Raw genomic sequence first — 23,249 nt, 5'->3', positions numbered from 1 at the left:
GCTACCATTTCTTTTGGTAGCATCAAATTATAAAAATACAGCAGGATGATCAACGGATTGTAAAGCAAAGTTGTCCTCCGTCGCAGCATTTCCAGAATACATAACTATTTGTGTGGTTGCCAGGCAACAATCACACTCTTCTCACTGCTTTAGCATGAAAGCAAGCGATCAATTGCTTATCTGGTTTTGAAGAGAAACATACACCTGGTGACACCCTTTCCCTTCATCAAAAGTCTGCCTCGCATGACGAAACCCCGAGACACACTGACCACTCAGAGCACGAGTAAAAGAGCTATTTAGTCTCTATCTTGTTTAATGAGACACCAAATGTGCTGACTTATCTCTGTGTTACTGCACTATTGTTCTGCCCTTTTGATAATTGAGTGGAACAGAACGCCTCGTATCCACGTGTCACCGATAACTAAATGAGCTCACATCAAATAGACACATCACAGCAAGCCCTCCCCAAGTCAGCTACCCCCCTACCACCCCCACCCCCACCCACACCACCACCACCACCAACACCCCTCTAGGGTTAAAGCTGCTTCTTTTAATGCCTTGGACACTATCAGCTTGTATAAAATAACAGCTCTCTCATTAAATATGAATATCCCTGCCGTCACAAACAGATAGCTGCAGCCGAGAGGCCCACCACTGTGAAGTCCAGCCTACAGCATGTCGACACTGGAAAATGTTCTCTCTCTGACAGCACCTTCTTTTTTGTGCGCAGTAATTGTAATGGTACAAAATTGAGGACATGCAATGTTTTTGAAGTTACCAGCAACCAGCTTCCAGTTGTTGTATCGCTCCTGTTTGACTCTACAAATGACTAGGGGAATATACTAGTTTTAGAGCAAACAGCCGCTCGATCATTTCAAATTGTCTCTCACTTCTCGATCAGTAAGTATTTTGATGCATGCGAGTGCCAAGGTAATGTAGAAGTACAAGGTCTCCGACGCTGAAGAACTGATTTTTGAAAAGATAAAGCCATAAAAAGGATAAGATTCCTGTTTCTTTCTAATCTATTGCTGGATTGCCCTTGGCTAAGCCTCATACAGCATTTTTATTAACATGGATCTTAAACATTACATTCAGAATGAGTCATTTATCTGCAAGCTCACATTATAGTTAGTCAGTCATTCTTCTAAAAAGCAATGGCACACTGTAGTCATTTGTTGTGGGGCAATGCAGCAAGCTGAAAAAACCAAAAAGAAAACGATATGCATAACTCGACCAATGTGCTTCAAGCTCCAGGGCCAAATTCCGCAAAAAACACTCCCCTTAACCTCTAACAGTTTGTTACACTTGATCCATGAGGTTTTCCCACATATTTGCAAGTGTGATCCTGACATATCAGGATGGAAGCTTTTAGCCAGTTGTTAAATGACATAAGGGGAGAGAAAGGAAGTGGAGACAGCATTCTGTTACCTTCCATTATGTTACCTTTCACATTCACACTAGCACTCACACTTTGATGTCTGTATATAGACTAGCTTTGCTACGCCAAAGTACAAAAGTAGAGGACATAGCAACATTAGTCATTGTGTTGCCTTAAGAGCCTAATGTGTCATTAAGGCTCCTGTGGGACAAACAGGATTACAGATGCTCTCCACCAAAATTAATTATAATAAAGGTAAATGGGATGGGGGAAGTGTTTAATGGAAGCTTTCTGTGGAAAGTTCCTGCATTTTCAAAACGATAGAAAAAACAACTAAGAAGAAAATATGGCCAAAATCTCGGTAATGGAACAAAAATTTTAAAATTGCATTTTTTCCATGGTAAAAAAACAAAACAAAAAAAAAAATAATAAATCTGATAAGATACATTTGGCATTTTTTACTGTTTTTATTTTATTAGATTTTTTATTGTATTGGAAATCCCAACCATTTATTTTCCAACATCTAAGCAAAGGATATTAAAACAGCACAAAGATTTCAGACTAGTGGACAAAACCCTTCTGTTATTTTTAGCTATGCAGTACTAATGTTTCTTAAATATCTTAAATATTCTGTATATCTCTAATCGTTGAAATAAAAACAATATACTATTCACACTTAACATATGTAAAGAACAATACAGTTAATACTAAATATGCTTTTGGACTACCACAATTAATATTTTGATGTTATATTTCAAGTACATGCATGATGGGATGAATAATATATTGCTCAAGCTAGGTTTGCTGTGAAATGTCCAATTAAACCCTCTACACTTGAATCCACCATTAGAAATGTTCCATTCAAAGCTGTCCACAGTGATGATTCATAGGTTAGCCAGTGTGTCCAGCTCACATTAGGCTGAACTACTTATAAACTCTAATTGCATATGTGTACTTCAATGCCTCTGCCTCTCAATAAATTATATTATCAAAAAGTTAAATATTTCAGTATTTTAGTTAAAGAAAAACATTCTACAACTTGTATACGCAAAGTGATACATTTCAAAAGATATTTACAAGTGATTGGGGTAAATAAGACTTCCAAAATAAATATTTTTTTGCAGAAAAACAGATTATTATTATTTGAGAAAAACAAAGATGTGTTTGTATTAAAAAAGATATTGCATTATGGCTATGTTATGGCCTGCACGATTCTAGGGAAGACTGCTAACTTGAAGGTTGCAAGGGTGACAAGCCACAGCACATCATCACTAACAGAGCTAGCTGTTCATAAAGTTATCCAAGCATATTAACAGAAAGTTTAGTAGAAGGAAAAAGTTTATTAGAATGAAGTCCATAAGCAACAGAGATAACTACAGCCTTGAGAATTTCATGAACAATTCAATTCAAGATTTTTGCTGAGAATAATCTTATGATAATAAACACTGAAGTATAATATTTCGGGTGATTAATCTCTCTCTATCTCTCTCTCTCTCTCTCTCTCTCTCTCTCTCATATATATATATATATATATATATATATATATATATATATATATATATATATATATATATGTGTGTGTGTGTGTGTGTGTGTGTGTGTGTGTGTGTGTTTTAAATGATTTCAAAGGATATTCTTAATGACTTTATAACTTGTTTTGTATGTTAAAACTTGTTTGTTTCGCAATTCCAAAGAAATACAAGCTTGACAATTTGGATGTTGGATGATTTAATTGTTTTCTATGCAGCATAATTGTTTTTCTTTGTGCTTTTTTTGCTTTCACTATATAATGGAATGTGCATGTTTAGTCTCCTGATAAACACAGTTCCCCGTTTTGCCTTACAGACAATGTTTGCCAACTGTCCCTCATCTATTATTTTCCACCCCCATGCTGTGCTCTCATTCATTCTCTGTTGGGGGGCAGAAAGACAGAATAGAGGGCCTGACAATAAGAGTTTTGTGAGTGGAGCAACTGAGGCAGTGAAAGTGGAGTTACTTTTGTCCACTCAGTAGATACCTGCTGGCGTGTGTATGCTTGTAGAAACACCGCAGGCTTAGAACAGGTCGATTCTCTGAGGTCTTCCCACAGTAAGTGTTGTAATTTGGAGGAGCACTGCAGCGCAAACTATCTCTCCACATGTTTGACCTTCAACCTCTTCAAGAAGGAATAAGAAGTGCATTTGCTCTAGTATATATCATCAAAAAAAAAGTGGGCTATTTGGTTTGATTGTTCTTTCCATTTAATAACCGCCTAATTAGAAAGACCTTTAATTAATAGCATTTCAAATCTTTCATTCAGTTATTTGATCTAGATTATAACTACTCATCACTATCTCTTCACCTCTGTTGAATCCAATTCGACAAAGCAAGACAACAACATAAGGCTAGACCCGAGGCCTGGTGAACCAATGAGACATGGATCTGGTAATTCATAGGCAATAACATGGCAAATAAAAGAAATGGGCAGATGAATCAGAGGGAAGAAAATAGAAGTCAGGTGGTGGACAAGCATGAGGCATTGTGCCTGATTGTCTCTCAAGATCAATGTGTTAAATGATATCAATTCCGGCTCCATGTCAATTCAATTAGGCAGGAGTGAGAGGCACAATTACTGCCCAATGTGGTTACAGTGTCTGTGGCAGGCTTAAAGGGGAAGGCAAGCTGATAACAAGAATGTGAGCAGCGTTTGTGTGTATGTACGCTGTGGAGTGTGTGAAAAGAACAGTGGTAACATGTTGGTTGGGTTACCAGCTGATAATGGGTAGCTAGATCCTCATTAAGATAAGTTGTGCTCCCTCCGCTGTGGTGCCACAGATGGGCCAATTTGCGTTGTTCTCATTAAGTGCAACTTAAAGAGGTGCAGCCGAGGCTATCAGACACTGTGATTACAGGATAGCCACAAAGAAAACAAACCACATATTCTGCAGCGAGAAGAGATTCCTCCAGATAATTGCTTAAGATTAGAATTTTGGTTTGATATGTTTCAACATTGTCCTGAAGTAACACAGTAGATGCAAACAGCCCAATCTCATTAGGATATACAACACTGAAGCATATATCTAGTGAGTTTCAAAGAATGAACACCCAGTATGAGACATTCACAGTGTTATTTTTTTATCAATTTGTTTCAGAAAATTAAATGAACAGTGATAATACATATTGGAGCAATTTACGTAAAGAATCAATAATCTTTATTGTCACTATCTGTTACCACACAAGACAGAATATTTTCAAACTTTTTTTGACTGCTCCAACAACACTTCCTGGCAAGGTTAAAGCGTGCAAATAGTCCTTAGCATTTGATGAGATTCCTGTTTGAGCCAAGAGGACAGATAACAGTCCCTATTACAGACAATGCAGATTATTGTACAGGTTCATGAGCATATTAGACTAATGCTCACTGAGAAGTTGAAAAGTATGCAAATATTCATTATCAAAGACTGAAATGTTCAAGATGAAATGTTCAAGTTAATTGATGCTCGTGAGAAAAAGACCAGTACCAGTCACTTAACAGGATGATGTGAAATACTGCGCGATTAAGTTAAATCTTTAAGTTACAGTTACTGTGAAATTTGCATGGATGTCCAACCTAACATTCCCTGGGAAAATAAAGCATGCAAATAGACATTAGCACGTGAGAGCCCATGTAAATAATTCTTATCGGATCAATAAATGGTAAATGGCCTGTCCTTGTATTGCACTATATATATATATATATATATAAATATATATATATATATATATATATATATATATATATATATATATATATACACATATAATGTGGATATATAGTTATATATAAACACACTCCATCTATATCTTTCTAAATACTAAATCTAAATACTTAAAACATATACAGGGAACATAGACGTTCACTACTTTCTGCCACATACAATATGGCTGTGACGTAGACGTGCAAACCTGCACCCAATGAGGCATCTACGTATATATGTCTGTGCAAAAATACAAATGGGACAGACTGACAGGAGCAAGGCCGCCACACATTGGTGCCAGAAGGTGTGGGAAATTTGCTGTTATTATGAAAACGTTGCTAAAGTCAGATCATATTCACACTCCCAGAGAGATTATCACCACCAGCAGGCAAAGCAGGTGAAGGGCCTTGTTCTGGGACACAAGGGTTGGAGTGGGATCAAACCGGCAACCCACCAGTTACAGGAAGAACTCTCTAGCTCCTGCGCCACTGTCACCCCAACAAGAACATGTGGAACCACTAGTATGCTTGTAAACATATAATAGACTATTAACTGGGTTGATGGTTTATTGATTCTTAGCGGGGGGACAATTGCCTTTCCGGCTTTGGGGAAGAAGTTCTTAAGTCTATTACTTTTGGATTTATTGTTCCTATTTACCCGATCATTTACCTGATGGAACTTTTCTTTAACCAAACCCCTATATGTGGCCACAAACTGCACGTCACCCTGACAACACTGCCCCACACCCCCCAAAAAAAGCTTAGCCAAGATATTATGAAATATATACAGTGAAGAAAAACATATTTTCTTTCATTAGCTTCTTGAGAAAGAAGTTAGTATGTAGTTCCCCCCACACACACTATTCAGGTCTATGGTATATGTAGTGGTGTAGTCTGAGCCTGGTCGTCTCTTGTTATTTAGGCTTAATGCAGCCTACAACAGCAGTACCTGATGAGAAACCAGAGTGCCTTCAGGCACAAGCCCACTTACGTGCAATAGTTGAAGCTGTTTACTTACTCCTCTTATTACAAAGGCTGGTGTTAACACTCCAAGCTTGTCACTGGCTATCAGCATCATGGTCAAATAGGCTATAGATTATATGAAACCATGACTTTGGCATAAAGCTAATATGGAATAAAGGAGCAACAGCAACTTTACACTGTGATAAAAGCACAATACAAGTAGATCAACAGCAGGTAACTTGGTATATCCAACATGAAAGGTTTCAAAAGCATTTCTTCCTATGGATGGTTGTGTGGCACACAAAACAAATCAGACAAGGTCACTGTGAGAATATACATCTCAAGGAAAGTGAGACAAGTTCCTACTAAACAGGGGCGGCTTTTTAAAAAGTTTGCAAATAAAGCAACAGCCGGTTCTAAACACAGAAACGAATTGCAAGAGCAAAGAAAACACTGGAACAAAGACACGGTTAGCAGCAAAAAAAAAAAAGAATACAATAAAGTACCAGAGAGGCCATCTGTTCGTCAATCCCCTCAGTGTGTCCTTTGTTAGACTGCCAGATGTTAGCAAAGCATATTCAAAGTGTATCTGATGTCTGTAATTGATTTATCTGACATTGGGTTTCACAATATTTAGGCCTTGCAATGTCCTTTGGTGTAAGGGGTAAGGTGAGACACCATTTGAATGTTAGTTTTTTTTGTTTTGTTTTTTTGTCTAACTCAGTGCAATTCAACTACAGCTGTCATCTCCCATTTTCCTTATTTTGCCACAAAGCAAAAATGTCCTGAAACAGTCCTGAGAAATCAGGATGTTTCAGTGACTTACCTAGCAAGGAACTCTAACTGAAAAAGGCTCTGGCATCAAGGAAATATATACGGCATGAATAACAGATCTCCCCAGCCAACATAGATATTGCATTCTAAATTGTTGTCAAGATTTGGTTTTAGATATGAACACCTTCCTAAGTGTATAGCAAATGCAGCATCATTAAAAAAAAACAAAAAACATGCAGGAGCACTACCCCGGTAATTGTCTGGTTGCGGATTTGTTGATGTTTTCATTCTTTAAGCATGCTTGAAAGAAAAAAAAAAGAACAACTCAATCAGAGTGAGGGTTAAACATTAAATGTGTTGGACTGTATGCCAAGGCTTTATGGGCATAGTTTCTGTAGAATTAGAAAAGAAGGTGAGGGGAAAAATGTCTGGTTATCAGACTGAGAAAGAGAGAGAGAGAGAGAGAGAGAGAGAGAGAGAGAGAGGTAGGGAGAACTGAAAGGCCCACTCCTGCTGCAGCAGTATAGGGAGGTAGAGCAATGCTGCCTGCAGCCTCCCTGAACTGAATAGTAAGTAGTATTGCGAGGGATGGGCTCAAGGAAGGGCACCAGGAGAGAAGAGAAGTGAGGAAGGGAGTGAAGCTGAGAATAGGTTACGGAGGGTGAGAAAATAAGAGAGCGGTGCGATATCTGTGAGAGCAGAGCTGTGGTGTAGAGGAAAAAAATGAGAGTCAATGGGGTGAGAGGAAGGTTTGAGTATCATTGATGTACTTTTGTTTCACTGCAGAGCTGAAAAACCCAATTTATAACACACACACACACACACTTCCCCATACATGCATGCAGCTCTGACAAGGCTGTCTGTGCGGACGTGAGGTGTTTTTTGAAAAGACCAAAACTTTCATGTTTGTCGAATGCTCCAAAAAGTATGGAGCACATGAAATAATGCTGCAACCATATATACCATTCACAGACTTGTTTTCAATTTGCTGATTATCTGTAGTGGACCAGAGAAAATACCAACAGGTTTTGAATTAGAAGAAAAAAAGTATTTATACATCCACAGTATAGAGATTTTACATACTCATTGTATATCTTTGTCACATATGACAAGTTAATGGTGTATTCTGCAAGCTCCAAAGGTTTTTGCACAAGTTCACCCCCTCTGGTGACAAGTTGAAATTACACCAGTGCACGTGCATGGGAGGGAAATTATCTGCCACTGTGACAGTACAGGTCTTTTGTTTAGAGGCATAATGTCTTCTGAGTTAAGAAAGTTTTAAATATTGACGTTAGCCCATGTTCACTTCTGTCACCATTGACACAGGGATGTCAGTGGTGGCAGAGACGTAACAAAGTAGTCAGGTGAACGAGAATATTCAGCGCAGAACACCCATGTGTACGCCCAGAGAATGCCACCCGAATCAATTCAAATCAATTCAATTCAATTTTATTTATATAGCGCCAATTCATTAGACATGTCATCTCAATGACCCTCGCATGAACTAACTAAAGGAGCTTATAGAGGCAACTGTGGTAAATAGAGGATCATTCATTTTATGTGTTGGGCAATTATAAAGGCATGTATGCGATAGGAAAGAAAACCTTTGAACATGCAAAATGCCCCTTTAATTACATGGATGTCTTTTGCCACCTGCATTCTGGATCAGTTCAACATAAAGCCTATAATTAAATATGGTGACCAGAACCTTGTAAAAGTATTCATATCCCTTGAACCTTTTCATATTTTTGGTTACACTACAATCACAAAAAAAATCTATTTTATTTGGGTTTTATGCAACAGACCATGTGTTGTGCATCTGTGTCGCTACCTGTTTGTCTCTAGATAATCAAGGATTGTGATTTGCAGACAAATAAAAACTAATACGTTTTAAAATAAATACCCTATTAGCATAGGGCAGTCAGCAAGTGGTCTGATAAAAACTTACTGATGGTGGTCTGATAAGACTAGTTTATCCAGCTCACAGTGGACAAAACATTCAAACAGAAATGTATATACATATTTGCTATTTAGAGCTACTGTGTGTTGCTGTAATGATCAAAGGGGGAAATAACTTCTAAGGCTGAATGGGTCAAACAACCATGTCTCCCACTGTTCTTTCATGGTAACTTTGTCACTCTAGCCAGGCAGCAGGCCAAGCCACTAACAGAGCTGTTGTTGCTATTAGTCGTGAGGAATAAAAAAAAGAAAAGAAAAGCAAAGCCACTGAATTTCTGAATTTGATATGAGTGCACCATGTCAGGATGGATCAGGGGACAGGACTTAGTGTCATCGTGGGTGTTTGGGGATTTATGTCTTTTCAAAGGATATCTATTCTCTTTCTAAAGCTGCCTTATAAAGTGTGTTCCTGCAATCGCCACAGCTGTTAGAGCCTAAACAGTATTTTCAGAAAATGACATGCAGACATCACCCTTGAAAATACAGGCTGCCATTTATCAAGTCACCCTAGAAATGGTGCAGATTCAAACACTTGGGAAGACATATGAAGCTCTCAACGCGTGATTTATTAATCTGTCGCACGACGTTCAAACGAGTGCTGATTTGATCACAAACTGATGAATTGATTCAGCTATGGAAACAAGGACAAGCTGCAAGAGCCTCTTATTTACATTTAACAGACCCTAATTTATGCTGCGTGACAAGTCTTGACCTTTCAAATGGGAAGCATGGTAAATGTTTGTGATGTAAATAAAGCCTCATCTTAAGTGATCATTTGTTGTGCCAAAAAAAAAAAAATTAAACTGCTAATATGTATGAGTACTCAGTTTAAATGTAGGATTACATGTTTGGATGTATTTAAGTAGTCTGTGTCCTAAACCAGCCGTTAAAAGCATAAACACTCACAGCTCAACCTAACAATTCTATCTATCTATCTATCTATCTATCTATCTATATATATATATATATATATATATATATATATATATATATATATATATATATATATATATATATATATATATATATATTTATTTATTTATTTAAGTACACTGCTCAAAAATAAAGGGAACACTAAAATAACACATCCTAGATCCGAATGAATGAAATATTCTTATTAAATACTTTGTTCTTCACATAGTTAAAAAAAGATCAATGGAAATCAAATTTATTAACCCGTGGAGGTCTGGATTTCGAGTCACACTCAAAATTGAAGTGAAAAAAAACACACTACAGGTGGAACCAACTTCCATGTAATGTCCTTAAAAGTCAAAATGAGGCTCAGTAACGTGTATGACCTCCACGTGCCTGTATGACCAGGACATGTTCCTGATGAGGTAGCGGATGTTCTCCTGAGGGATCACCTCCTAGACCTGGACTAACGCATCCGCCAACTCCTGGATAGTCTGTGGTGCAACATGGCATTGGTGGATGAAGCGAGACATGATTTCCCATATTTGCTCATTTTGATTTAGGTCTGTGGAACGAGCAGGCCAGTCCTTAGCATCAATGCCTTCATCTTGCAGGAACTGCTGATACACTCCACCCACATGAGGTCTAGCATTGTCTTGCATTAGGAGGAACCCAGGGCCAACCGCATATGGTCTCACAGTGTGTCTGAGGATGTCATCTCTGTACCTAATGGCAGTCAGACTACCTCTGGGGAGCACATGGAGGGCTGTGCGGCCTCCCAAAGAAATGCCACCCCACACCATTACTGACCCACTGCCAGACCGGTCATGCTGGAAGATGTTGCAGGCCGCAGAACGTTCTTCACAGTGTTTGAGAGGGGACAAAAGTTTACTATTCAGCAGGACAATGACCCTAAACAGTGAATGGTTAAGATAAAACAAAAGATTTATTCATGTGTTAGAATGGCCCAGTCAATGTCCAGACCTATATACAATTGAAAATATGTGGCAAGGCACGGAAACTTTGAGTCGATTCGGCTGCTCCCATATATAGTGGTTGCCCCAGCAATTCATTACAACTGGCATAAATAATTTCCACACCGGATGCCTTTTGTGACGCAACTAGGATTCAAACATCTCCAGACTCTGTTAAGTCTGTCACATGGCCTCAGTGTGAATCTGCTTTCATCTGAAGAGCACAGGGCACCAGTGGCAAACTTGCCAAATTTAGTGTTCTCTGGCAAATGCCATACGTCCTGTACAGTGTTGGGCTGTAAGCATAACCCCCACCTGTGGACGTCTGGCCCTCATACCACCCTCATGGAGTCTTTTTCTGATCGTTTGAGCAGACACATGCACATTTGTGGCCTGCTGGAGGTCGTCTTACAGGGCTCTGGCAGGTCTCCTCCTGTTCCTCCTTGAACAACGGCGAAGGTAGCGGTTCTGCTCCAGGGTTGTTGCACTCCTACACGTTTCCTGATGTACTGGCCTGTCTCCTGGTAGCGCCTCCATGCTCTGGACACTACGCTGACAGACACTGCAAACCTTCTTGCCACAGCTCACATTGATGTGCAATCCCGAGCCACTTGTGTGGGTTGTAGACTCCTTCTAATGCTACCACTAGCGTGAAAGCACCACCAGCATTCAAAAGTGATCAAAACATCAGCCAGAAATCATAGGAACTGAGAAACGGTCCGTGGTCACCACCTGTAGAACCACTCCTTTATTGGGGGTGTCCTGCTAATTGGCTCTAGTTTCCACTTGTGTCTATTCCATTTGCACAACAGCAGCTGAAACTGATTGTCAATGAATGTTGCTTTTTAAGTGGATTTGACTAGGGTCAGTGTCACTACATGCAGCCATACCTGGACCCTACAGAGGTCTCTCAGGTAGCCCAACTCCAACGGGATGAGCAATCCATTCCAATCCAACTTTATTTATAAAGCACTTTAAAACACACAGAGACTGTTTGTGCTGTATAAACATAAATAAATGCCATTGTCAGAAGGTTTGCTGTGTCTTTCAGCACAGTCTCAATGGCATGGAGGAGATTCCAGGAGACAAGCAGTTACTCTACTAGACCTGGAGATGAGTACAAATACAAATGTGTCTTGCCTACAGCCAAGCATGGTGGTGGTGGTGTCATGATTTGGGGCTGCATGAGAGCTGTGGGGAGCTACAGTTTATTGAGTGAACCATGAATGGCAACACAGCCATGAAACAGAGAAAAAAAGGATTGGATTAATGATTGGATTGGAAGATGTAAATTAACACATAAATGAATGTATCTGCAGGTTCCGTAATTTGAAAAACTAAAAAGTAATAAAGAAACTAATAGGGATAAGCATGCAAGTTATTTTCCTAAAACTGAGAATTTAACAATGTATTTAAACCAAACCTTTTTTTATACCCAAAGCTCTGCCCAGCACTACAGTCAGTCTTATGGCAGAGCAGCAGAAACTAGTGAGCATCTGGAATAAGTGTGCCCCTGGGCTGGTCAGTCTTATTTTCAACATGGTGACAAGTTCAGATTCCTGCTGTGGGTTATCATCTTAATTATGCATAGCCCATCTGGTGCAGGTGGGTAGCTGTGAAAGCCTGTAACTGACTGAGGGCTGACTTGATGAATCATGTCAATACTAGGCCAGTGTAAACATAGGGAAGATAAAACTTAAAGTATTACCTTCTTTGCTACATCCCACAAACTCAGATTTATGTAGTGATTATTCTAGGAGCTAAATTCTAATAGAAACATTCAACATAAACTAGCTTCCCTGTTAAGAAAAGCCTGTATTGTAAAAGCTTCCATTTATCCATGTGACCATGTAAGGACCTTACTCTGAAATTGTGAGTTCATGAATTAAAGTAGAATTTTGTTAGCCAAGCTTGCAAATTGAAATAATTCTCCCAACTAGAAATCATTTCAGATACAAATCATTTTCATGAACGCCCTTCTGACACGCAGGAGTTTAATCTGTCAACAGGTTCATAGCTTTGTAAACAAAGGGTGATTCTGATGCAAGTCCATTACTGGGGTGGAGAAGGTAAATCATGCAAGGCATTTTAAGCAGTTCCAACCCAAGCACTATACACTCATATACGCACACACACAGAAGCACAAAGGCGGCAGAGAGGAGGCAAGGCAGAGAATTTTTCCTCATCAGAGGATTTAGCTGCCATTGTCTGCTGCCAGAGACAGCTCTCTGCATTTTAATAAGGGGTGCAGTTTTGAATCCAGTTGTCTTATGATGTGATGACAATTGTACTTTTTTTTTTTACTCCTTCAAGAGAGAATGGCTTGGGGACATGTCATCGTGTAGTTTCACAGTGCACACATCTGCCATACTGACTGGGGGTCTAGTTGTCTGTACATACTGGTAGAGTGATGTACACTGTGGTCATGTTAGGTGTGACAGCCATGTTAGTTTCCATTAGTAAAGATAAAAAAAATGACTAAAGCAAAGAATAAGTTCAGCTTAAATTAGTTGTTACTGTAAATATGTTCATCTTTAGTTGCATTGAGAGGTACACATACACTCATCATGGCAGTGAACGGCTTATTGATTTCAGGCTTTTATTGATGGATTTAAGCCACTCATTTCTGCAGGTATAAAGATGATGTAACAAACATCTTAATTTCAAAAATACGTTTGAATTTCTTGTAGTTATCTCTCATCCACACAGGATAAAACAATACATATAATCTCCTACATATAGAGATGCCGCATCAATATGTGCTTAAAAGTCCCTTAGCCAATTGCACCTCAATTAAAGGTTTTTTTTATAACAATGAAAAATTTTCTGGCTAAATTCTTACCAGATTTTTTAATACTTATCAGAATTTGTCTAGTTCATTGAAATTGGTTGGTTACCTGGCACACACCTGGCTTCTAAACATAACAGCGATATTGTTGAGATCGGAGGTATCCGAGGAGTCTCCTTAATTTACTTTGAGACAAATTTGGAAGTTGGTTAAGGATCATTGTTGGTTTGGATCACCAAAATGTGTTACAGCTTTCAGCTGCCCAGCATTTCAGTTAATAGCAAATAAAAAAAAATCCTGTGGTAGTCTAATTTTTCTGCCCCATTTGTGTATTTTATCAGCACCTCCAGCCAGGTCAGAGGACAGCCTTGCCTAGCCCAGGACAAGATAATTTCAGATTGGTCCCCCTCATGGCATTCTGTAACTAACAGAAAATATTCATCCACTTGACATTTTTCATGTTTTGTTGTCTCACATCCTGGAATTAAAATGGATTGTTAGAGTTTGCACGATGTTATTTACAGAACATAGATGTGAAGAATTTTGAACGAATAGGTCAAAGTAACACCAGCATGCAGAAAATGTTTATTATTCTTCACACATCACACATTTTATACTTTACGGCAGCACCTTAATAAATTTGAAGAAGTTCCATCAGCAGTCAAAACCATTATGTGGGAGTGGGGTGGAGGAATTGAGGTTTATGTATTTTAAAGGGGACATATCTTGCAAAATCCACTTTTTTAGTCCTTTAATATATTTTGTTATGTATTTTAAGTCTCCTGTTTGGATAATATCTTTCAAGTTTTTCAGTTTTCTTTCTTTTCTAAGTTTTTTGAATAATTGCATCACGGTATCTACCACAGAACTGTTAAACAAGGTCATGGAGTTCCAGCTTACAAATTTTGCAGTTCTGCCATTTTTATTTCTCAATTTTGTAGTCTAAGCTGAAGGAAGCTACAAGTGAATAAATAAAAATGCTCAGGTACTCATTACACCGTCCCCAAGCTTACTGTGAAAATAGCTGGGTGGAGTGGAACACCTGGGGGGGATGGAGTGTGAAGTGCCGCTTTCACATTTAAAATGACTGCAGCAAAATGAGTTGCTTTCAGATGCATCTCAGAACAATGGTCAAAAGGGGGAATGTCTGGGTAAATTAATGAGGAATTAAGACCAAAGCACTGAAGCTCCACTTTATAGACCACAATGGAATGATTTAAATGTGAAAAGGAAGAACGGAAAAACATGATTGTTCCCCTTTAACTATAAGGCCTATATGCTTCACAAACAGCCTATCCTTGAAAAAAACAAAAAAAAACATTCTGTCTCATGTCTTGATAGTTGGAGGGCCCAGTTCCAGGTCCTTCCTTTCCTGATGGGCCCAGGACAACTGGCCCCATTGTCCCTGTATTGTGGTAGGCATGCTTCTGGTAATGAAAGTAGCCCACAGCATGACACCATGATTTGCTGGAACATTGTGCCTAGGCTTGAGCGCCTCACCTATACTTTTTCGGTGATACTCCTTGTTATTTTGACCAGGTATCTTTGTTTTATATCTCCCAAACACTTTTAACCACAAGCCATTTTGTTTGTCCAAGTCGCTTTTAGAGAAGCAGATTCCTTTTTGGCTAAGCACATTGCTGTGATGTGAAACTTAATTTAACATAGAAAGTGACAGCAGTGTTCCAACACTTTCTATTTCATGACAATCATGGACCTTGTCGGTTTCCGGACCATTCTTGATTATTGTAACTAATTTACCTCATCTGAGGGATGAACATTACCATTATCGCATTGGGTATTAAGAATGACAATCGTCCCAGATTTTTGGAATAGACAAAGCAAGCTAACATTGAGCCTTTGGATAGCATTGACCTCAAGTAGACAAAAAAAAAAAAAATATATATATATATATATATATATAAAGAATTAAATTGTGAACTATGTTTTAAATTACCTTTTAAAACTCTTTTTATTGTAAGGAGCCTTAAAAGAATATCTGTTGTAAAACTGGCATTATAAAAATAAATGAATTGAAAAGCTGGGTCATTGCCAGGAAACCATCCAAATTTAATCATCTCATTTCTGCCCACGAATGTGGTGAAATGCACAGCCAGAACTGCACTAAAAGATTGATGCTGAACTACAAAAGGGACACTGTCAAGGTACAACTTGACATGGGAAAATTACAAAAAATATTATTTTTTGATGTATGTATTTCAGTTTTTATATATAAATCTGCCCTGCATGGAGTTGATTAAATTAGCAGTAAATTCAATTGTTGCTTTTAAAGTTAACTGAAATGGTTTGTTTTATTACCCTTCCACCCTGGAAAAAAAACAATTAAAATAAAGAAATAGAAGCCCAAAAATGTATGTGGGTTTTATGCATATCATGAGTGCATGTAAACTTTTGATTGGCATAGTACTTGTAACATTTTCTCAATTCAGCTATAATTTGAATGCTAATTTTATAGAAACCATTCAGATAATCTGATTCCAGTAGGTTTTTACAACATGTACATTTCGGTTATTGGAATTTGAATTTAAGTAAAAGTTTTAATTCAGGCTTATTTGTTATTGATCTTTAGGTGTCAAGCTCATTGCCTGAAAATGTGATGCCTACACTCCATTTGTACCTGTAGATCCTATACATTTGGAAGTTCTTCAGATAACAGTGTTTCAGATAAAATAACATAAACAGTAAAAACTGTGCACCGTCAAATGGAGAAAAAGATACTATAAAGGTGTAGTAACATAAAAAATATTTAAAAGTCACGATGGCTATGCAGAAAATAGAAAATAAAGAAAATAGAAAGTCGAAGTTTTATTCTTGGTGTGGTTCAGGTGCATGTGTTCACAAGTGGATGGGCAGAGCCTGATGATACTCTAAAGAGAGAACATGGACACCAATAATCTGGTTTCAGCTTAGATAAACAACATCTATTCATTTGTTCCCTGGCTGTTGTCTTTAGATCAGACACCAATACCTGGGGTTATTTAATTATCACCTGTTGTTTGTCCCATACCCAGGCACATGCGTACAATACGACAGTGAAATGTCTCCAATCACAATATCCACATAGAATACCATCTAAAAATATTATGAACATGTCTCAAAATAATGGCAATTCTAACTTGTGTAAAAACATGAAACGATATACGTTTACTGACTGGTAGCATTTTATTAAGGATTTTGCTCTACTTTGCAATGTGTCCCTTAATCCAGAGTACAGATTTTATCATGTTTACCATGAATAATGTGACACATAAATGAAAAGCTGAGAGGACTAAAAATTTTCTTAAGCATGGTAGGTATTAGAGATTAAATTTTCATTGCCCTTGACTGGGGTAATGCCTGTGAACCGGAGCTGAAGACCCCATGGGGATTAATAAAGTAAATCTTTGATAATCCCCATCAGTCATAAAAATGTGTTGAGGGGATTCCCTTTACGAACATAACAGACAAGCCTCTTTTGTAGTGAGTTATAGGTGAAAGAGATACAGTCCCAGTGACTGAACACATGTATTCTTTATTTGCGATTAAATAGAAATAGGTTTTGCTATAAATGTTTCCCAGTCACAGGGCGCATGCTGTGGTTTTTATCATGTTACTCTGTAGCTTGTGAAACAGATACTTACCACAAACTGAACACAGTCCACTGGTCAGAATTAAGTGAAGCAGTCAGGTTTAATTTTTCTTTTGGATGGCACATGCTTCAGGGTATATCTTTTTTTTTCTTCTTCTTCCTTTTTTTCTTTTAAGGGTTCAGTGGTAGTTTCACTTTTTTATGGGATGGAACAATTTACGCTTGGGGGAAAACCTGAGCAACTTACCACACTGATCTAGAATGCAACACAAATACACTATGACAAGCCTAAAGACGCAGAAAGACAAGCACACTTGGCTACTTGAGCACATGATAACAGCGTTTAACCACTAAGCCGGTGTCAGTGTAATTTTATCAAGTGCTATAGAAATTCACCTAATTTCTCCCTGTGTGACCCCTGGTTCCAGGATATAAAGCAAAGTGTGGCACAAAAGGATAAAGCTGCTGACGAGTCATTGTTTTCATCATGCTTTCCGCTTTCATCCAAAAAGCATTAAAACATATGAGAGAGCCACACTGTGACCGACAACGTTTGCTTTTGGTCTAAATGTTCTGTCACCGCATCAGCACAACGTTCGCAGTTCATGCTGAGGTGGCTTAGACGGCGTATTTGATCTGTTGGAGCAGTGCCTTGTTGGGCAGACACCACACCTGGGGCACAGGAGTCTGTCTTCACACTGCTTCGCTAGTTTGACAGCCTATGAGGAATAACAGCTTATCAGTAGAAAAGAGCCTTTTCTGCAGGCTCCCCTAGAAAGATGTCTGAGGCTGCTTATCAAATGTGTACGTATGCAAACACAAAGTGCTGTCTTTTTTCAGTATTTGTAGAGGGATTCTTGTGTATAAGTTTAATACTAGGCCTGATACGCCTGAAAGGCTTTTTGTTGTGCCTAGGTGCCATCTATTAAGATGCACGATATACAGATGTGCCAAAAATACATGTACTTCTGACCTAATGTTAAATATATGTATTTGGAAAATTTGATTCAGGTTGCACACCACTATAAGTCCCCAGTCTCACTGGATTACAATCATGCAACAGTTTGAAAAAATAACCAGACCATGGATAGTGCGTATATCTTCTTTGTAAGGTCCTCAGTGTAGCCCCCACACTTATTTGTGTATGCACAATACTCCTGTGATAAGATCCCAGTGGACATCCATGCACACTGACTTGGCATGGTCATGCCTAGGCCATGCCCGCACTGTGACACGATCACACATGGCATAAGCCAGTGCGGGCATCATGGCAATTCTCTACTTTCCTTATAACCATAATGATTGCACAATGGTCAGACCACGTTCCCTCCATGCAATGTCAATCAACCCGAGCTTTCCAAATCAAATGCCCAGAGTCAAGCCCTTTGTAATTTGTAATCAACATTGGACGCAATGTTGAGATTAAAAGCACAGGACACCACGTTTGGAGCCTGATTTTGAAAATATTTGTACGTATTAAAACAGGTACAAAGTGATTCGTTTGTACAAAGCTGATCATCAAACCAGGAGCAAAGAAATTTGTGTATCTAAAATGAGCAAACAAACTTATTTGCGTAAGTGCCTTCATGAATATGCACATCACATGCTAATGACAAAACAGCGCAAATTTATGGGAGGGGATCTACATAATACGTGATACCCGCAAAGCGATTTTCCAAAGCTGAAACTGAGAGTTGGTGCAGTTTTTGCCTCTATATTTAGTGCCTCTGAGAGTGAGGTGCAAACTCACACGCATACAATGCCAGCGGTCCTTGTGGCCAGAAAGGAGGCACTGATTTAATGACAGAAGAAGGACAGAGAGTCTCTCCGCAAGTGAACGTACTTGGACTGTTAAAATAACAACAGTAGAATAATTTTAGTGGGGAAAAGACGCAGCATCCCCAGAACCCTGCGCATGCGGTACTCAGTGTGGTGGAGAGACGCAGGATTAATTTTCATGCACCAAGGCGAAAAATACCAAAAACTGATCCTAAACATTGTGGCATGCCTGAAAATAAACAAAGCTGAATATTAACTGCCTCTTAAGAAGAGCCTTCAGGCTATTAAGACGTACAACCCTGGAAAAAGTATTTTACCAAAGTAGGAGGGATAGGGGAGGAGGAGGGGAGGGCGCTGCGCAGGTCTGACTGCGCACTTGTGTGTGTGTTATTCTAGGAGGTGTGGTCATTCTAGAGCAGCGGGTCCACAAGTTATCCAAAACTCCCTCCCTTATTATTCCAATAGGGTCTCTGTAACTTCCATCCATCCATTTTCTCTACCAGTTTTTGCATGCAGGGTCGCAGAGAAGCTGGTACCTATCTCCAGCAGTCAATGGGGAGAGGAGGGGTAAACATGGACAGACCTATTATTGTTATGTTTCTTTTAAACAGTTCTTATTGTTATTACCGTCCTTCAGCAACTGGAGATTACATGAACCGGTAGAATAATGATAAACAGGGCTAAATCTGATTTGTCAGCTGTAACATTTTCTTATAAAAGTGAGACATAAAACAAAAGTTTGTTTCTTCTCTTTTGCAGAACGTCTGCTGACAAAACAGCCCTTTATTATTTATGTTAAATAATTATTATTGTCTCTAAGACAACGGTTAATGCAGCAATTCTCTATTCATTAAAAACGGTTTTGTGCATCCTGGGTTTATAGGATTATGTGAAGGTTTTGATCTTCCTCTTTCTTTGACAGCAGCTTCCAAACTGCCAGCAGTAGATGCAGTTTAAATGGGGCGGACCAAATCTGTGTTGTACTTCTTATCCACTGTGGACACAATCTTTTAAGATCAGGTGCAACATGCCCACTTTTTGCTTTCACAATTCAACGCAATTTAGCGGTCCTTATTTTGAATCTTCGAAAATCAGGCCCTTGGTATTAGCCTGAAAATTTTACCATACACTACCTACAGGTCCCTCTCCTTTGCTCTCTGTCGTGCTGCAGCCCTCCCTCCACACCTCCTCTCCTACAGCGCAGCCTGCCATGCTGCTCTGATGTTTACCCGTCTTTGTTTTCTGAGCAGGGGCCACTGCAGGAATTTTAAGTTTTCGTGTAAAGCAGGTTGTTTCTCCTCCATTTCTCCAAACAGCTGCAGCCCACTCGAAAATTTGAGCTTGAATTATGCTAGTGCTGTGTGGGCCAGAGTTGTACACTAGAGTGATTGATACCGGTAACAACCAATCAGAGCCAAACATTTTTCCTGGCTCTGATTGGTTGTTTCTGTCCAGGAGCGGTGTGTTTCTGCAAACGGCAGTAGGACCACAGGGAGGAGCCAGAGGAGCTTCATTTTTTTTTCACAGATTTTCTATCTCATATTTTATTGTTAGTACATAGTGACAGTTTAAACAAACATGTATAAAAAATGTATAAAATTGTACAAAAGTAACCTCCTGCAGCTTTAAATATTGCTGTCGTGATCAGAGGAACTGATGATAGGGTCATCATGGGAAGTTTCTGCTAATTTATAATTTGAGGAGGGCTCAAGGTAGCATGTCAGGGATGTGGAAAATTGGATGAAAGAAAGGATAACCTTGCATGGTCAGTTCTAAAAATAGCAGCATTTTAATAGTATCCCCACCAAATCAGGTTTCCCAAATTTGCCACAATCCAGCCATGTTCCTATAGATTGTTTACATCCTGCAAATCTTAGCACAGACCCGATCCTGTGTGACAAGACCAACTGAAAACACTGTCATGAAGAAACACATTTCGTACTGTTGGCTTGTTGTGAAAGCATACATTGAGCTGGCTCATTTTCTTTGCATTTGCTATCAAAGGAAAACAGCTGCAGCTTCACAATTACATTTATTTAATGCCAATGAAGCAATTACATACCTGAATACACAAAAACATATACATGTTCAAACAGAAATAGCACGATTGTTATGCTAGCACATACATTTTCCAAGAAAATATTTCTAAAATTTTCATGCCTAAAAGCATTAAAAGCATGTTTTTATGATCTTGACATGTTCAATATGTTGATTTCAGGCCATCCTCTGTCCTTAAATAGAAAACAAACTTGATATGTTTTCTTTATTTCTTCAGTCTACAGTTCTATCATTTCTGGCTGAAGAGGACATGATCCTAGAACATTCACACCTCAAGAGGTGTGAAACTCACTGTGTCACTGACCCAACTGCCCATCCTGTGATTCTTTGTCACCTGTGGGCCGTTTACTGACATGACCCATATGTGACCAAAACTGTAATGCAGCTATTGAATGGGGTTTTATGCTGATGCCAACAATAAGATGCACTTTGATGAGAGGAAGAAGATCAAGCATTTATATAGCTTGAATAAAACAGCCCTATGTTTAACAGGTACTAACACGACCAGCCTTGCTGTTGACATATTTGTTTCTTAGTCTTACTGTTTTTTAATCCTTCTCTATTTATAACTTTCCTTTGTCCATATCTGCTGCAAATAAAATCAATCTGATTAGGATTTTTATATATAAAACATACTTGACTTTTTGAGAAAGAAAAATAAGTTCTTAATAGTATTGTAAAAGATTTGATATTACGATAAGGTGTCAAAATACCTTCTTTTAACAACACCTCTAATGGGAAAGGATTATATAATTGGATTAGTCCTAATAAGGTAAAGGAAAATATAATTTAATTCAAGAAAATAGGAAAATAAATGTCACTTTTAAAAGAGAAAAATAAACAGAAAGCATGAAAAATAAGACTCGGGTGCTGTCACATTAGAAGATTGTTGTCATTGCCTACAGGAATCTGAGTCAATGTTGCATCTTTTCTTGTATTGTCATTTTCTGTCTGCTTTTTGGTGGGGTGTTTTAAAAAAATGTGTCACACTATGAAAGCAGTGCTTAGCAGAATTTTCCCTACACGGATGCAGAGTTGACACCAGATTTTTACATATACTGTACTGAGCGGCACAACTTGTTTTTCATCGTCTGATGTTACACCTGCTTATACTTTTTGTGTTTGGATCAGTTTGCATTTCTGATTCCTTACTCAAAAGAAATCAGGAAGGATACCAGGAAGATAATCGTGGAGTTATTCATGTCTGGGTTAATATACCTTGTGTACAATTTACAGATGTCGGTTCATCTGTGGTTATCGGCCCCATAACCAGTGATGGAGCCTAGGGGGGATCTAGGGGGTTCTATAGCTCCCCCTGAGAAAAGTCATAGCATCCCATTAGCACCCTCATCAGAGCATTAGATTATTAGATTATAGAACTGGCTTTGTTCTTTTGTTCTTTGTAATCTCTCGACAATAAAATTATTGATCTATAGATCTATATACAAATATTACCTATCTTTCGTTCCTAGATTTATGACAATAGGGGAGTACCGGCACTTATTTATTTTTTTTCACTTAAAGCACTGATTGAAAGGAAAGTGTAATGGATATTTTTTTACTGCCAAATTTCCACGGATGGAATCAGATGGGTTTGTTTTTTTGGAAGCAGACCCCAACCAACAAATATCAATCTGAATGAAGGGGATCAACTATGCGGTCATCCTTCCACCACTGCTAAGAATACTAACTCTATTAGCACTGGACAGCTGAAGAATGAGCAGAAGTCAAGATGGACCAGGACAACCACAAAATCTGTCTCGCCTGCTTAGAGTGCAACAGAGAAGTTTAAATAAAGGCTGCCTCTGTCAATATTTTCCACATATACAGATACGTGAATGGAAACGGAATACAGTGAATTTATCGTTACAGTTTACATACTGCACTACACTCTATACATTCTTGTCATGTTTGTTGATGCTTTCATTGAATGACAGAATACCACATATTAATTATCCACTTTACTGGTGATTGTTGATGTCAGAGTTCTGAGTGCACCTCTGTTTGGGGTTGCCTCTCTGTGTGTTGGGAAATTTAGGATCAAATGATCCTTCATAGCACCCTCAGTAAATTGCCTATTCCCCCACCCCCTCCCCTATGGCACCTGCAGTAGAAAAAAAAAACCTCTAGAGCCACCACTGCTCAAAACAAAAGCAAAAGACCTAGTGAAGATGCTGACTGAGGCTGGTAATAATAGAGTGTCATTATCCACAGTGAAACGAGGCTTGTCCCGACATGGGCTGAAGAGTCACTTAAAGAGGAAGAAGCAACATAAAAACCCAGATTACAAATTTCAAATGAGATCATGGACAAAGACCCTAATTATGGGGACATTATGTAGACATATTGAACAAACATCT

The 23,249-nt window shown here is 38.6% G+C and overlaps 1 protein-coding gene across 3 annotated transcripts in view; it reads right to left on the bottom strand.

Moving 5' to 3' along the window:
* The window catches only part of ctnna2 (catenin (cadherin-associated protein), alpha 2), a 378,523-nt gene that overhangs the window by 142,360 nt on the left and 212,914 nt on the right, over positions 1 to 23,249 (bottom strand). Inside the window, exon 1 of one of the 3 annotated variants that reach the window (XM_036136993.1) lies at positions 13,915 to 13,919. The exons of the other annotated variants lie outside the window; for them this stretch is intronic. The gene's annotated coding sequence lies outside the window, so the exon portion shown is untranslated. Of the gene's footprint in view, positions 1 to 13,914; positions 13,920 to 23,249 lie in introns of those variants that run through there. 3 annotated transcript variants of the gene reach the window in all.

This window comes from Fundulus heteroclitus, chromosome 5, assembly GCF_011125445.2.
Source record: "Fundulus heteroclitus isolate FHET01 chromosome 5, MU-UCD_Fhet_4.1, whole genome shotgun sequence".
In the NCBI taxonomy this organism is placed as follows: Eukaryota; Metazoa; Chordata; class Actinopteri; order Cyprinodontiformes; family Fundulidae; genus Fundulus; species Fundulus heteroclitus.
Note: the sequence above shows the minus strand (reverse complement) of the source record. Positions and strands in the feature narration are given on the sequence as shown.